Here is a 16,468-nt window from a genome sequence, read left to right as displayed (position 1 = left end):
GGGTTTTCCTCAGATAACGACTGGCAAGAATTCACCTGAGTTCCTCTGCACCTCTCTCTTCGATTTCTGCCAAGGATTGACCACTGACTGCTCCAGGACTCCTGCAAAACTGCAACAAAGTAGCAAGAAGACTACCAGCGACATTTTAGCGCTTAATCGTGCCAGCTTTCTTGACTGTTTCCTGGTGGTGCATGCTTTGGGGGCTGCCTGCCTTCATCCTCCACTGGAAGCCACCAAGAAATCTCCTGTGGGTCGATGGAATCTTCCCCCTGCTTCAGCAGGCACCAAACTTCAGCGTCACCGGTACTCTGGGACCCCTCTCATCCTGACGAGCGTGGCTCCTGAAACACAGGTGGTGGACCCAAGAGACCCAGACGGTCCAGTGGTCCAAGTGTCCAAATTTGGAGGAGGTAAGTCTTTGCCTCCCCTCTCCAGACAGTAATCCTGTGCACCATGTGAACTGCAGCTGCTAGGGCTTCTCTGCACATTTCCACAAAATCCTTCATGCACAGCCAAGCCTAGGTCCCCAGCCCTCTCTCCTGCATTGCTCAACTCCCTGAGTTGAGCTCCGGCTTCGTAGGACCCTCTTTTGCAGTGTTGAGACAACTGCCATGTTCAGACTTCTTGAACCCATGTTCATGGACTTCTTCAGGTGCTACCTTCTTTTGCATGGGCTCTTTACATTGCTGAGGGCCCCCTCTGTCCCCTCTCCCAAGTGGTGACATCCTGGTCCTTCCTGGGCCTGGGCACTACCCATTTTCTTTAACCATGACTCTTGCAGCTATTAAGGTTTGTTTGTGGTCTTTTGCCTAGAAAACAAGTCTGCGTCCCCCATCACTCCATGGGACATCTTCTGCATGAAGGAGAAGTTTCTAGCTCCTTTTGTTGTTGCAGAATCTTCAGTTTCTTCTATCCAGAGGCAGCCCCTTTGCACCTTCATTTGGGGTTAAGTGGGCTCCTGCCCCCCCTAGACACTTTCACAACTCTTGGAGTTGGTCTCCTTCCTTTGCAGATTGTCAGGTCCAGGAATACGTCTTCAGTGCTTTGCAGTCTGGTGTGGTCTTTTCAAAATCCTCTATCATGAGTTAAGTGTGTTTCTGGGGAAATAGTATTTCTTTACTCCTACTTTCCAGGGTCTTGGGGTGGGGTATCTTGGACACCCTTAGTGTTTTCTTACACTCCCATCTACCCTCTACACACTACACTAGCCTAGGGGTGCATTTGTGGTTCGCATTTCACTTTCTTTGTGTATGGTTTGTGTTGCCGCTAGGCCCAATGCATTCTATTATATTCTACAGAGTTTACACTACTTTCTGATTGTTTTACTTACCTGATTTTGGTTTGTTTATATTTTGTGTATTTTACTTACCTCATAAGGGAATATATCCTCTGAGATATTTTTGGCACATTGTCACTGAAATAAAGTACCTTTATTTTGAGTAACTCTGAGTATTGTGTTTCTTATGCTATAGTACCTAGATGATGTAAGTGGTATACTAGGAGCTTTGCATGTCTCCTATCTCAGCCTAAGCTGCTCTGCTATAGCTACCTCTATCAGCCTAAGCTGTTAGAGCACTACTAATCTACTAATAAGGGATAACTGGACCTGGCACAAGGTGTAAGTACCATCAGGTACCCACTATAAGCCAGGCCAGCCTCCTACACATGCTCTGAAGCATCTGTCTGCACAATAAATTCCTTGGAGTAGTCGGGAGCCTTGAGTACGGGGGCTGTGCACATGGCTTCCTTCAGGTAGTCAAAGGCTTTCTGACAAGCCTCTGACCAATTCACTAACCTAGGTTGCTTTTTGGATGTAAATTCTGTCAAGGGTGTCACCATGGTTCCATATCCCTTGGCAAATCTGCCGTAATAATCAGTGAGGCCTAGGAAGGTCCTTACCTCGGTTTGTGTTCTAGGTGGTTGCCACGCCTTGATAGTTTCAATCTTGGCCTGGAAGGGCTGCACCTTGCCACCACCTACTAGGTGTCCTAAGCACATCATGGAACCCTGCCCAATCTGGAACTTACTGGCTTTGATGGTGAGGCCTGCCTGCTGCAGAGCCTGAAGTACCTCTTTGAGGTGGAGCAGGTGTTCCTCTCAACTGTCACTGTAGATGGGAATGTCATCCAGGTAGGCTGTACAGAAGGCATCCTTGCCAGCTAAGACCCCGTTGACCAACCATTGGAAGATGGCGGGTGCATTTTTTAAGCCATAGGGCATTACCCTGAATTGGTAATGGCCTCAGGTGTAGAAAATGTAGATCTCTCTTCGGCCCCCTCAGTCAAGGCGATCTGCCAGTACCCCAGAGATCTTCAAACTGGGGGGCGGGCCCCCCTTGGGGGGCCTCAAGTGATCCCAGGGGGGGCGCCAAACTCTGGCCAAAATACATATTATACAGATAACATGCCTTTGTTTTAAGCAGAAGCATGTTATTGCAGTTTTAAAAAGGTAACAGTACTTAACTGCAATGTTTAAATAGGCTTAGACCTATTTAAACATTGCCATCTTTCTAAAATAATTGTGAAAAATTCTGAGGGGGGGCCAATGATTTTTATTTTTCAACTGGGGGGGTGCGGCATTAAAAAGTTTGAAGACCACCGCAGTACCCTGATGTAAGATCAAAAGTCCTGAGGAATGTGGCAGTGCCTTACCTGTCTATGAGCTCATCAGCTCGGGGATGGGGTGAGCGTCAATCCGTGTGACTGAGTTGAGACCCCAGTAGTCCACGCAGAACCGGAGTTCTGGCTTGCCACTGAGTGCAGCAGCCTTGGGTACCAGCACCACAGGGCTGGCCCTGGGACTACTAGATTTGTTAGTAACCCCTAGAGCCACCATCTTGGAGACTTCCTCCTTGACGCTGGACTTCACCTCATCTGACAACCTGTAACTTTTGTTCTTTACAGGGGGACTGTCTCCAAAGTCAATATCATGGACACACAGGTGTGTGAGGCCAGGGGTGAGGGAAAAAAGCGAGGAGTATTGTTCCAGTAACTGGTAGCAGTCCCCTCTCTGGTCTAGGGTCAGGTAGTCAGAGAGAATGACACCCTCCACTGACGCATCATCTTCCTTGGCAGATAGGAGGTCGGGAGAGGTTCACTCTCCTCCTCCATACCCTCATCTGTCACCAGAAGCATGTTGTCCTCTGTCCTCTCAAGGTGAGGCTTCAGTCGGATGACATGGAGCACCCTTAGAGGGTTCCTAGGGGATTGAAAGGCCACTAGGTAAGTGGCCTCCCATTTCCGCTCCTTTACTTCAAATGGGCCAGACCAGCCGTCCTGAAGAGCTCTAGGCTCTACTGGCTCCATTACCCACACTTTGTTTCCAGGTTGAAACGCCACCAGGGTGGCATTGTGGTCATACCAGCGTTTCAGTACCTCTTGACTGGCCTCAAGGTTACTTTTGGCCGTTTTCCAGAAGAAGTGCATCTGCTTGCGGTGGGCCAGCATGTAGCTGACACATCCTGAGGGGTGCCTTGGGAGCTTTCTCCCACCCCTCCTTGACAATGCTTAACGGTCCCCTGACAGGGTACCCATAGAGAAGCTCAAAGGGACTGAACCCCACCCCCTTATGTGGTACTTCTCTGTAAGCAAAGAGAAGGCATGGTAAGAGGACGTCCCACTTACGCCTCAGGGCCTCAGGGATGCCTTTGATCATGCCTTTCAAGGTCTTGTTGAATCTCTCCACAAAACCATTAGCTTGGAGGTGGTAGGGTGTTGTGGACTTGTAGGTTACCCCACACACATTCCACATGCACTTCATGTATGCAGACATTAAGTTAGTGCCTCTGTCAGACACAATCTCCTTTGGGAATCCCACAGGGGTAAATATCCCCATTAGAGTTCTGGTCACCACTGGTGCAGTTATGATCCTCAGAGGGATTGACTCTGGGTAACGGGTGGCAGGGTCCACAAAAACTGGGATGAACCTGTTGCCTAGGGCGGTTTTGGGGTCCAATGGACCAACAATGTCAATGCCCACCCTTTCAAAGGGGGACGCAACGGCAGGGGGTGGGATCAGGGGGATTTTAGCCTTTTCCCTGTTTTCCCACTGGCCTGGCAGGTAAGACAGGACCTACAGAATGCATCTGAGTTTGTCCTCATCCAGTGCCAATAGAAATGGGTGACAAGCCTGGCAAAGGTCTTGTCTTGCTCAAATGTCCTGTCAGGGGATGTTGTGAGCCAGACCCAGTAGGAAGGTCTGGTAAGACTGTGGAACCACCAGCGCACACGCTGCCCCAATGGCCGGTACCTTAGGCTCACTGTAAAGGAGATCATTCTCTCAATATATATGGTGATTGCCAGAGGCTTCACCTTCTGCCTGGGCTTGCCTCATGCCCTCAAGGGTGGGACATTCTTTCTGCGCCTTGCAGAATTCCTCCCTGGTGGGCCCACCCTCAACTTGCCAACCAGCAAGCTCAGGTAGGTCACCTAGGACGGCAATGTCTTCCCCAGTTGGCTCGGGGGCCTCCTCCTCTGGAACCCCGTCAACCACCGTGGGAACTTCTGGGACCGATATCCCGCGCCTCTTGCCCCTCCTCTTGGCAGTTGTCTGGGCCATTGTTCCAGGCTCCAGACACGCTTGACTTCCCTCCCTGGCAGCCATGGACAGTATGGTCATGCAGACCCACTCAGGCAATCCCAACATCTCCAAGTGAGACCTTAGCCCTACCTCCATCCAGGTAATATGCTCATGGTCGTTGCCTAACAGACAATCTATAGGCATGGCAGGACTCACAGCTACTTTTAGAGTACCAGAGACCCCCCCACACTCAAAGGGAACCAGAACTACCAGTAGGTGTCTCTCACAATTGTCAGCGACTATGACTTGGTGGAATGTATTTGGGAGGACCTGCTCTGCTGGCACCAGCTGACCCCTGACAGTGGTCATGCTGGCTCCTGTGTCACGCAGAGCCTCCACCCTTTGCCCATTGATGGTGACCCACTGCCTATACTTGGAAGTATTTACAGGCATATTGGGTTTTTGGCACCATCTCTGCATCCCCGGGGCACTAGGGTTACCTCTATCTGCTCCCCAAAACTATCTGGGTCCACCTACTCCCTGAATGCTACACTAGCCAACCCATGTGTCCGCCCTCCTTTGGGGGGCTGTGCCCTCTTGGGACCCTTGGAGTCACCCTCAGAGTGCCCATACTTATTGCACTCTGCACACTGGGGTACAGACCTCCCTGTCTTATAGTCAATGAACCCCTTCCTTTTGGAATCAGACCGGGACTGGTTACCACTATTACCTTAGGGAAATATTTGAGGGGCCTTTTGAGAACTCATTGTTTTTAAGTCCCCCCCCCTCTTTCTTCTGATGGGAACCCTGACCACCTTTGTGGGTGCCCCCCCATACCTTTCTGGACACTCTGGTGCTGGGATCAGTCAGCTTACTGTCTACTAGGTGCTAGCACAACTCTGTAAAACAAGTACTGAGCTTATGCTCTCTCAGAATCAAATTATTCAATCCTGTGTAATGATCTACTTTGCAGCCTCGCACCCATCCATTCAGTGCCTTACTGGAAAAGTCAAAGAAATCTACCCATATTTGTGTGGACTGTTTGGTGCTGTCCCTGAACCTCTGACGGTATTTCTCAGGGGTCAGCCCAAACTTGGCAAGTAAAATGGCTTTCATGTGTGAGTATGTGTTTTGATCCTTTGGGTCTAGTGTGAGAAGTGTGTCCCTCCCAATTACTGGCACATATCCACACATAGCTGTACCCCATTGCTCTTCAGGAACCCCATGGGCCCTTAGTGCAACTTCATAAGCAGCTAACCATTTATCAATGTCATCTCCCACCCCAAAACAGGGCACCACATTTTTGGGTATACAAACCTTCTTTTCTCCAGCAGGTTCTGCCTGTATGCTGCCACCATTCCTGCTGGACTCAGACTGCTTTGCCTTAAGAGACAGCTCCTTGAGACTCAGTTCATGAGCCAACAAAAGTTTTTTCTCAGCCAAAGCTCTCTCTGCCCTGCTTTCTTCCTGTCGAGCCTTAATTTTCAGCCTTGCCATTTGCAGTTGAAACTCTCTCTCCTCTTTCTTTTCCTCTGTGATCAGGCCTTGATCAGAGACACTGCTCCCTGGTTTAGCAGTGGCACAATTGCAGTGATAACATCATCCTTTGATGGCAGAAAATCCTCTGGGGAGACATCTTTTGGCTCCTCCTCCTCAGCATCCTCCTCTGAATGGGCTTCTGCCCAGGCCCTCAGCGCTACTTGAAATTCCTCCTTTCTGGAGGCACCTTGGTTGGGTACTCCCATCTCCCTGCAGAACCTTTTCAGCTGTTTGACAGTATATGTCTCCAACAGGGCCAGGTCAAAATCTCCTGCTTGAGACCCAGCCTGAGACATGTTGAGTGAGGATTTTAGTTTAGAAAATTGTCAGGAAAAAACAAATTTGCAGAAAGAGATAAAAATTAAGACGACCTTCAACTGTGGGTAGGTAGTGAAACACTTAGCTGCTGATTGTGACTGAACAAATACAAGTCCTATCCTCATGGCTGATCACCAGTGTTAGAAATGGGGTCATTGGTCGGCAGTCAGGTTACCCCCTGTCCAAGCAAGGCCCCTCACTCAAGTCAGGGTAAGTCTCACACAATCCAAAATATCCTGTGCCCACCCTCTGGTAGCTTGGTACAGAGTAGTCAGGCTTAACTTAGAAGGCAATGTGTAAAGTATTTGTGCAATAAATCATACAATACCATCATATAGCACAACAAAAATACACCAGACAGTGTTTAGAAAAATATCTTATATTTATCTGATAAGATGCAGGTCAAAAATTATTAAAATGCAATAAGTACATGTTGAGATATCACTATAAAGGTGATATACAGTGTCTTAAGTCTTTGCAAAACAAGTAAATGTCTCTTTAAAACAATAAAGTTCTCTGGTTTGCGTGAAAAATCTTCGCAAAGGACCGCAGAGTAGGAGATGCATGGAAACAAAGGGGTGTGCGCCGATTTCTCAGTCCACACACGGTGATGTGTCATTTAGTTTTCACGCAGGTACGGTTGTGCGTCGGTTTACGGTGCTCGGTTGTGGATCCTCTTCGGGTTGCAGGCTTTTTAGATGCTCCAGGGACAATGTGTGGATTTCCAGGGCTGAGAAGACGAAGTCACAGGGGCTGCTTCGATCCGGTGGCCATTGCGTCTAATCTACCACACAGCAGGCGCTGCATCGATTCCTCTCTGGAAGACAGGCTGCGTTGTTCTAGCTCAGCTGTGCGTCTATCCGGTAGGGCCGTGCATCGAATTTCCAGTCGCTGCGCTGGCACTGCGTTAATCTTCTCGTTGTGCTTCATTCCGGATCGGCGTGCCGTGAAATTTTCACTGCGATGCAGGCTGTGCATCGTTTCAAACAGGCTGTGCGTCAAATTTCGCCACACAAGGAGTCCTTCTTGTGGAGATGATGTATTTTGGTCCTGAGACTTCAGGGAACAGGAGCCAAGCTCTATCCAAGCCCTTGGAGAGCACTTCTTCTCCACAGCAAGAGAGCAGCAAGGCAGCAGTCCTTCACAGAAAGCAGACAGGTGAGTCCTTTGAGCAGCCAAGCAGGTCTTCTTGGCAGGATGCAGGTTCTGGTTCAGGTTCTCTTCTCCAGGAAGTGTCTGAGTTGGCAGGGGCAGAGGCCCTGTTTAAATACCCAAATGTGCCTTTGAAGTGGGGGAGACTTCAAAGAGTGGCTTAGAAGTGCACAAGGTCACCTTTCAGTTCAATCCTGTCTGCCAGGGTCCCAGTAGCGGGTGTGGCAGTGCTTTGTGTGAAGGCAGGCTACTGTCCTTTGATATGCAAGTGTCAAGCCCTCCACCCTCTTAGTCCAGGAAGACCCATTCAAAATGCAGATGTATGCAAGTGAGGCTGAGTGTACTGTGTTTGGGGTGTGTCTAAGTGAATGAAAAAGGGAGCTGTCAACTAAGCCCAGCCAGACGTGAATTGTAAGGCACAGAAAGATTTAAATGCAGAGAAATGCTCACTTTCTAAAAGTGGCATTACTAAAATAGTAATATTATATCCAACTTCACCAGTCAGCAGGATTTTGTATTACCATTCTGGCCATACTAAATATAACCTTCCTACTCCTTTCAGATCAGTGGCTACCACTCAAACAATGTATGAGAGAAGCCCCAATGTTAGCATATGAAGGGAGCAGGCCTCACAACAGTGTAAAAATGAATTTAGGAGCTTTACACTAGAAGAACATGTAAACTACATAGGTACATGCCCTGCCTTTTGCCTACACAGCACCTTGCCCTGGGGTTACCCAGGGCACACGTTATGGGTGACTTATATGTAGAAAAAGGGGTGTTTTAGGCTTGGCAAGTACTTTTAAATGCCAAGTCGAAGTGGCAGTGAATCTGCACACACAAACCTTACAATGGCAGGGCTGAGGCAAGGTTAACCCCTTCGCTGCCAGGCCTTTTCCCCCCTCCTGAGCCAGGCCTTTTTTTGGCTATTTGGGGCAGTTCGCTCTTAGGCCCTCATAGCTTTTTGTCCACATAAGCTAGCCAAGCCAAATTTGCGTCCTTTTTTTCCAACGTCCCAGGGATTCTATAGGTACCCAGACTTTGTGGGTTCCCCTGAAGGAGACCAAGAAATTAGCCAAAATACAGCAAAACAATTGTTTTTTTTTTTTTAAATGCGAAAACAGGGCTGCAGAAGAAGGCTTGTGGTTTTCCCCTGAAAATGGCATCAACAAAGGGTTTGCAGTGCTAAAACCACCATCTTCCCAGCTTTCAGGAACATGCAGACTTGAATCCGAAAACCCCATTTTTCAAAACAAATTTGGCATTTTACTGGGACATGCCCCATTTTTACTATTTTTTGTGCTTTCAGCCTCCTTCCAGTCAGTGACAGAAATGGGCATGAAACCAATTCTAGATCCCAGAAACCTAAACATTTCTGAAAAGTAGACCAAATTCTGAATTCAGCAAGGGGTCATTTGTGTAGATCCTACAAGGGTTTCCTACAGAAAATAACAACTGAAAAATAAAAATATTGAAATCGAGATGATAAAAACATAAATTTTTCTCTACGTTTTACTCTGTAATTTTTCCCTGCAATGTCAGATTTTCGAAAGCAATATACTGTTAAGTCTGCGGCACTCCTCTGGTTGTGGGGATATATAGGGATTGTAGGTTCATCAAGAATCCTAGGTACCCAGAGCCAATAAATGAGCTGCACCCTGCTGTGCGTTTTCATTCTATACCGGGTATACAACAATTCAGTTGCTGAAATATTAAGAGTGAAAAATAGATATCAAGAAAACCTTTGTATTTCCAAAATGGGCACAAGATAAGGTGTTGAGAAGCAGTGGTTATTTGCACATCGCTGAATTCCGGGGTGACCATACTAGCATGTGAATTACAGGGCATGTCTCAAATAGATGTCTTTTTTATACACTCTCTTATATTTGGGAGGAAAAAATGTAGAGAAAGACAAGGGGCAATAGCACTTGTTTTGCTAATCTATGTTCCCCCAAGTCTCCCGATAAAAATGATACCTCACTTGTGTGGGTAGGCCTAGCGCCCGCGACAGGAAACGCCCCAAAACGCAACGTGGACACATCACATTTTTTTAAAGAAAACAGAGGTGTTTTTTGCAAAGTGCCTACCTGTAGATTTTGGCCTCTAGCTCAGTCGGCACCTAGGGAAACCTACCAAACCTGTGCATTATTGAAAACTAGAGACCTAGGGGAATCCAAGATGGGGTGACATGTGGGGCTCTGACCAGGTTCTGTTACCCAGAATCCTTTGCAAACCTCATACTTTGGCTAAAAAAACACATTTTCTCACATTTTGGTGACAGAAAATTCTAGAATCTGAGATGAGCCACGAATTTCCTTCCACCCAGCTTTCCTCCAAGTCTCCCGATAAAAATTATACCTCACTTGTGTGGGTAGGCCTAGCGCCCGTGACAGGAAACGCCCCAAAACGCAACCTGGACACATCAAATTTTTTGAAAGAAAACAGAGGTGTTTTGTGCAAAGTGCCTACCTGTAGATTTTGGCCTCTAGCTCAGCTGGCACCTAGTGAAACCTACCAAACCTGTGCATTTCTGAACACTAGAGACCGAGGGGAATCCAAGATGGGGTGACTTGTGGGGTTCTGACCAGGTTCTGTTACCCAGAATCCTTTCCAAACCTCAAACTTTGGCTAAAAAAACACATTTTCCACAGGTTTGGTTACCCAGAATCCTTTGCAAACCTCAAAATTTGGCTAAAAATGCACATTTTCCTCAAATATTGGTGACAGAAATTTCTGGAATCAGAGAGGAGCCACAAATTTCCTACCACCCAGTGTTCCCCCAAGTCTTCCGATAAAAATGATACCTCACTTGTGTGGGTAGGCCTAGCGCCCGCGACAGGAAATGCCCCAGAACGCAACATGGACACATCACATTTTTTTTAAGAAAACAGAGGTGTTTTTTTCGAAGTGCCTACCTGTAGATTTTGGCCTCTAGCTCAGCCGGCACCTAGGGAAACCTACCAAACCTGTGCATTTCTGAAAACTAGAGACATAGGGGAATCCAAGATGGGGTGACTTGTGGGGTTCTGACCAGGTTCTGTTACCCAGAATCCTTTGCAAACCTCAAACTTTGGCTAAAAAAACACATTTTCCTCAAATTTTGGTGACAGAAAGTTTTGGAATCAGAGAGGAGCCACAAATTTCCTTCCACCCAGCATTCCCCCAAACTTGTGTGGGTAGGCCTAGCGCCCGCGACAGGAAACGCCTCAAAACGCAACGTGGACACATCACATTTTTGAAAGAAAACAGAGGTGTTTTTTGCAAAGTGCCTACCTGTAGATTTTGGCCTCTAGCTCAGCTGGCACCTAGGGAAACCTACCAAACCTGTGCATTTCTGGAAACTAGAGACCTAGGGGAATCCAAGATGGGGTGACTTGTGGGGCTCTGACCAGGTTTGGTTAGCCAGAATCCTTTGCAAACCTCCAAATGTGGCTAAAAAAACACATTTTCCTCAAATTTTGGTGACAGAAAGTTCTGGAATCATAGAGGAGCCACAAATTTCCTTCCACCCAGCGTTCCCCCAAGTCTTCCGATAAAAATGATACCTCACTTGTGTGGGTAGACCTAGCGCACGCGACAGGAAATGCCCCAGAACGCAATGTGGACACATCACATTTTTTTTTTAAAAACAGAGGTGTTTTTTTCAAAGTGCCTACCTGTAGATTTTGGCCTCTAGCTCAGCCGGCACCTAGGGAAACCTACCAAACCTGTGCATTTCTGAAAACTAGAGACCTAGGGGAATCCAAGATGGGGTGACTTGTGGGGCTCTGACCAGGTTCTGTTACCCAGAATCCTTTGCAAACCTCAAACTTTGGCTAAAAAAACACATTTTCCTCAACTTTTGGTGACAGAAAGTTCTGGAATCAGAGAGGAGCCACAAATTTCCTTCCACCCAGCATTCCCCCAAGTCTTGCGATAAAAATGATACCTCACTTGTGTGGGTAGGCCTAGCGCCCGCAACAGGAAACGCCACAAAACGCAACTTGGACACATCACATTTTTTTAAAGAAAACAGAGGTGGTTTTTTGCAAAGTGCCTACCTGTAGATTTTGGCCTCTAGCTCAGCCGGCACCTAGGGAAACCTACCAAACCTGTGCATTTTTGAAAACTTAGGACCTAGGGGAATCCAAGATGGGGTGACTTGTGGGGCTCTGACCAGGTTCTGTTACCCAGAATCCTTTGCAAACCTCAAACTTTGGCTAAAAAAACACATTCTCCTCAAATTTTGGTGACAGAAAGTTCTGGAATCAGAGAGGAGCCACAAATTTCCTTCCACCCAGCGTTCCCCCAAGTCTTCCGATAAAAACGATACCTCACTTGTGTGGGTAGGCCTAACGCCCGCGACAGGAAATGCCCCAGAACGCAACATGGACACATCACATTTTTTTTATAGAAAACAGAGGTGTTTTTTGCAAAGTGCCTACCTGTAGATTTTGGCCTCTAGCTCAGCCGGCACCTAGGGAAACCTACCAAACCTGTGCATTTCTGAAAACTAGAGACATAGGGGAATCCAAGATGGGGTGACTTGTGGGGTTCTGACCAGGTTCTGTTACCCAGAATCCTTTGCAAACCTCAAACTTTGGCTAAAAAAACACATTTTCCTCAAATTTTGGTGACAGAAAGTTTTGGAATCAGAGAGGAGCCACAAATTTCCTTCCACCCAGCATTCCCCCAAACTTGTGTGGGTAGGCCTAGCGCCCGCGACAGGAAACGCCTCAAAACGCAACGTGGACACATCACATTTTTGAAAGAAAACAGAGGTGTTTTTTGCAAAGTGCCTACCTGTAGATTTTGGCCTCTAGCTCAGCTGGCACCTAGGGAAACCTACCAAACCTGTGCATTTCTGGAAACTAGAGACCTAGGGGAATCCAAGATGGGGTGACTTGTGGGGCTCTGACCAGGTTTGGTTAGCCAGAATCCTTTGCAAACCTCCAAATGTGGCTAAAAAAACACATTTTCCTCAAATTTTGGTGACAGAAAGTTCTGGAATCATAGAGGAGCCACAAATTTCCTTCCACCCAGCGTTCCCCCAAGTCTTCCGATAAAAATGATACCTCACTTGTGTGGGTAGACCTAGCGCACGCGACAGGAAATGCCCCAGAACGCAATGTGGACACATCACATTTTTTTTTTAAAAACAGAGGTGTTTTTTTCAAAGTGCCTACCTGTAGATTTTGGCCTCTAGCTCAGCCGGCACCTAGGGAAACCTACCAAACCTGTGCATTTCTGAAAACTAGAGACCTAGGGGAATCCAAGATGGGGTGACTTGTGGGGCTCTGACCAGGTTCTGTTACCCAGAATCCTTTGCAAACCTCAAACTTTGGCTAAAAAAACACATTTTCCTCAACTTTTGGTGACAGAAAGTTCTGGAATCAGAGAGGAGCCACAAATTTCCTTCCACCCAGCATTCCCCCAAGTCTTGCGATAAAAATGATACCTCACTTGTGTGGGTAGGCCTAGCGCCCGCAACAGGAAACGCCACAAAACGCAACTTGGACACATCACATTTTTTTAAAGAAAACAGAGGTGGTTTTTTGCAAAGTGCCTACCTGTAGATTTTGGCCTCTAGCTCAGCCGGCACCTAGGGAAACCTACCAAACCTGTGCATTTTTGAAAACTTAGGACCTAGGGGAATCCAAGATGGGGTGACTTGTGGGGCTCTGACCAGGTTCTGTTACCCAGAATCCTTTGCAAACCTCAAACTTTGGCTAAAAAAACACATTCTCCTCAAATTTTGGTGACAGAAAGTTCTGGAATCAGAGAGGAGCCACAAATTTCCTTCCACCCAGCATTCCCCCAAGTCTTCCGATAAAAACGATACCTCACTTGTGTGGGTAGGCCTAACGCCCGCGACAGGAAATGCCCCAGAACGCAACATGGACACATCACATTTTTTTTATAGAAAACAGAGGTGTTTTTTGCAAAGTGCCTACCTGTAGATTTTGGCCTCTAGCTCAGCCGGCACCTTGGGAAACATACCAAACCTGTGCATTTTTGAAAACTAGAGACCTAGGGGAATCCAAGATGGGGTGACTTGTGGGGTTCTGACCAGGTTCTGTTACCCAGAATCCTTTGCAAACCTCAAACTTTGGCAAAAAAAACATATTTTTCTCAAATTTTGGTGACAGAAAGTTCTGGAATCAGAGAGGAGCCACAAATTTCCTTCCACCCAGCATTCCACCAAACTTGTGTGGGTAGGCCTAGCGCCCGCGACAGGAAACGCCTCAAAACGCAACGTGGACACATCACATTTTTTGAAAGAAAACAGAGGTGTTTTTTGCAAAGTGCCTACCTGTAGATTTTGGCCTCTAGCTCAGCTGGCACCTAGGGAAACCTACCAAACCTGTGCATTTCTGGAAACTAGAGACCTAGGGGAATCCAAGATGGGGTGACTTGTGGGGCTCTGACCACGTTTGGTTAGCCAGAATCCTTTGCAAACCTCAAAATTTGGCTAAAAAAACACATTTTCCTCAAATTTTGGTGACAGAAAGTTCTGGAATCATAGAGGAGCCACAAATTTCCTTCCACCCAGCGTTCCCCCAAGTCTTCCGATAAAAATGATACCTCACTTGTGTGGTTAGGCCTAGCGCACGCGACAGGAAATGCCCCAGAACGCAACGTGGACACATCACATTTTTTTAAAGAAAACAGAGGTGTTTTTTTCAAAGTGCCTACCTGTAGATTTTGGCCTCTAGCTCAGCCGGCACCTAGGGAAACCTACCAAACCTGTGCATTTCTGAAAACTAGAGACCTAGGGGAATCCAAGATGGGGTGATTTGTGGGGCTCTGACCAGGTTCTGTTACCCAGAATCCTTTGCAAACCTCAAACTTTGGCTAAAAAAACACATTTTCCTCAAATTTTGGTGACAGAAAGTTCTGGAATCAGAGAGGAGCCACAAATTTCCTTCCACCCAGCATTCCCCCAAGTCTCGCGATAAAAATGATACCTCACTTGTGTGGGTAGGCCTAGCGCCCGCAACAGGAAACGCCCCAAAACGCAACTTGGACACATCACATTTTTTTAAAGAAAACAGGTGTTTTTTTCCAAAGTGCCTACCTGTAGATTTTGGCCTCTAGCTCAGCCGGCACCTAGGGAAACCTACCAAACCTGTGCATTTTTGAAAACTAAGGACCTAGGGGAATCCAAGATGGGGTGACTTGTGGGGCTCTGACCAGGTTCTGTTACCCAGAATCCTTTGCAAACCTCAAACTTTGGCTAAAAAAACACATTTTCCTCAAATTTTGGTGACAGAAAGTTCTGGAATCAGAGAGGAGCCACAAATTTCCTTCCACCCAGCGTTCCCCCAAGTCTTCCGATAAAAACGATACCTCACTTGTGTGGGTAGGCCTAGCGCCGGCGACAGGAAATGCCCCAGAACGCAACATGGACACATCACATTTTTTTATAGAAAACAGAGGTGTTTTTTGCAAAGTGCCTACCTGTAGATTTTGGCCTCTAGCTCAGCCGGCACCTTGGGAAACATACCAAACCTGTGCATTTTTGAAAACTAGAGACCTAGGGGAATCCAAGATGGGGTGACTTGTGGGGCTCTGACCAGGTTCTGTTACCCACAATCCTTTGCAAACCTCAGAATTTGGCTAAAAAAACACGTTTTCCTCACATTTTGGTGACAGAAAGTTCTGGAATCAGAGAGGAGCCACAAATTTCCTTCCACCCAGCGTTCCCCCAAGTCTTCCGATAAAAATGATACCTCACTTGTGTGAGTAGGCCTAGCACCCGCGACAGGAAATGCCCCAGAATGCAACGTGGACACATCACATTTTTTGAAAGAAAACAGAGTTTATTTTTTCAAAGTGCCTACCTGTAGATTATGGCCTCTAGCTCAGCCGGCACCTAGGGAAACCTACCAAACCTGTGCTTTCTTGAAAACTAAGGACCTAGGGGAATCCAAGATGGGGTGACTTGTGGGGCTTTTACCAGGTTCTGTTACCTAGAATCCTTTGAAATTCTCAAAATTTGGCGAAAAAAAAAACACATTTTCCTCTCATTTCGGTGACAGAAAGTTCTGGAATCTGAGAGGAGCCACAAATTTCCTTCCACCGAGCATTCCCCCATGTCTCCCGATAAAAATTATACCTCACTTGTGTGGGTAGGCCTAGCGCCCGCGACAGGAAATGCCCCAAAACACAAAGTGAATACATCACATTTTTTGAAAGTAAACAGAGGTGTTTTTTGCAAAGTGCCTACCTGCAGATTTTGGCCTCTAGCTCAGCCGGAACCTAGGGAAACCTACCAAACCTGTGCAGTTTTTAAACCAGAGACCTAGGGGAATGCAAGATGGGATGACTTGTGGTGTTCTGACCAGGTTCTGTTACCCAGAATCCTTTGAAAACCTCAAACTGTGGCTAAAAAAACAAATTTTCCTCAAATTTTGGTGACAGAAAGTTCTGGAATCAGAGAGGAGCCACAAATTTCCTTCCACCCAGTGTTCCCCCAAGTCTTCTGATACAAATTATAACTCACTTGCGTGGGTAGGCCCAGCACCCGCAACAGGAAATGCCCCAGAACGCATCGTGGACACACAACATTTTTTTAAAGAAAACAGAGGTGTTTTTTTCAAAGTGCCTACCTGTAGATTTTGGCCTCTAGCTCAGCCGGCACCTAGGGAAACCTACCAAACCTGTGCATTTTTGAAAACTAGAGACCTAAGGGAATCCAAGATGGGGTGACTTGTGGGGCTCTGACCAGGTTCTGTTACCCAGAATCCTTTGCAAACCTCAAAAATTGGCTAACAAAAAACATGTTTTCCTCACATTTTGGTGACAGAAAGTTCTGGAATCAGAGAGGAGCCACAAATTTCCTTCCACCCAGCGTTCCCCCAAGTCTTCCGATAAAAATGATACCTCACTTGTGTGGGTAGGCCCAGCACCCGCGACAGGAAATGCCCCAGAACGCAACGTGGACACATCACATTTTTTG

This window comes from Pleurodeles waltl, chromosome 11, assembly GCF_031143425.1.
Source record: "Pleurodeles waltl isolate 20211129_DDA chromosome 11, aPleWal1.hap1.20221129, whole genome shotgun sequence".
NCBI classification, from domain to species: Eukaryota; Metazoa; Chordata; class Amphibia; order Caudata; family Salamandridae; genus Pleurodeles; species Pleurodeles waltl.
This window is presented reverse-complemented; position numbering follows the sequence as displayed.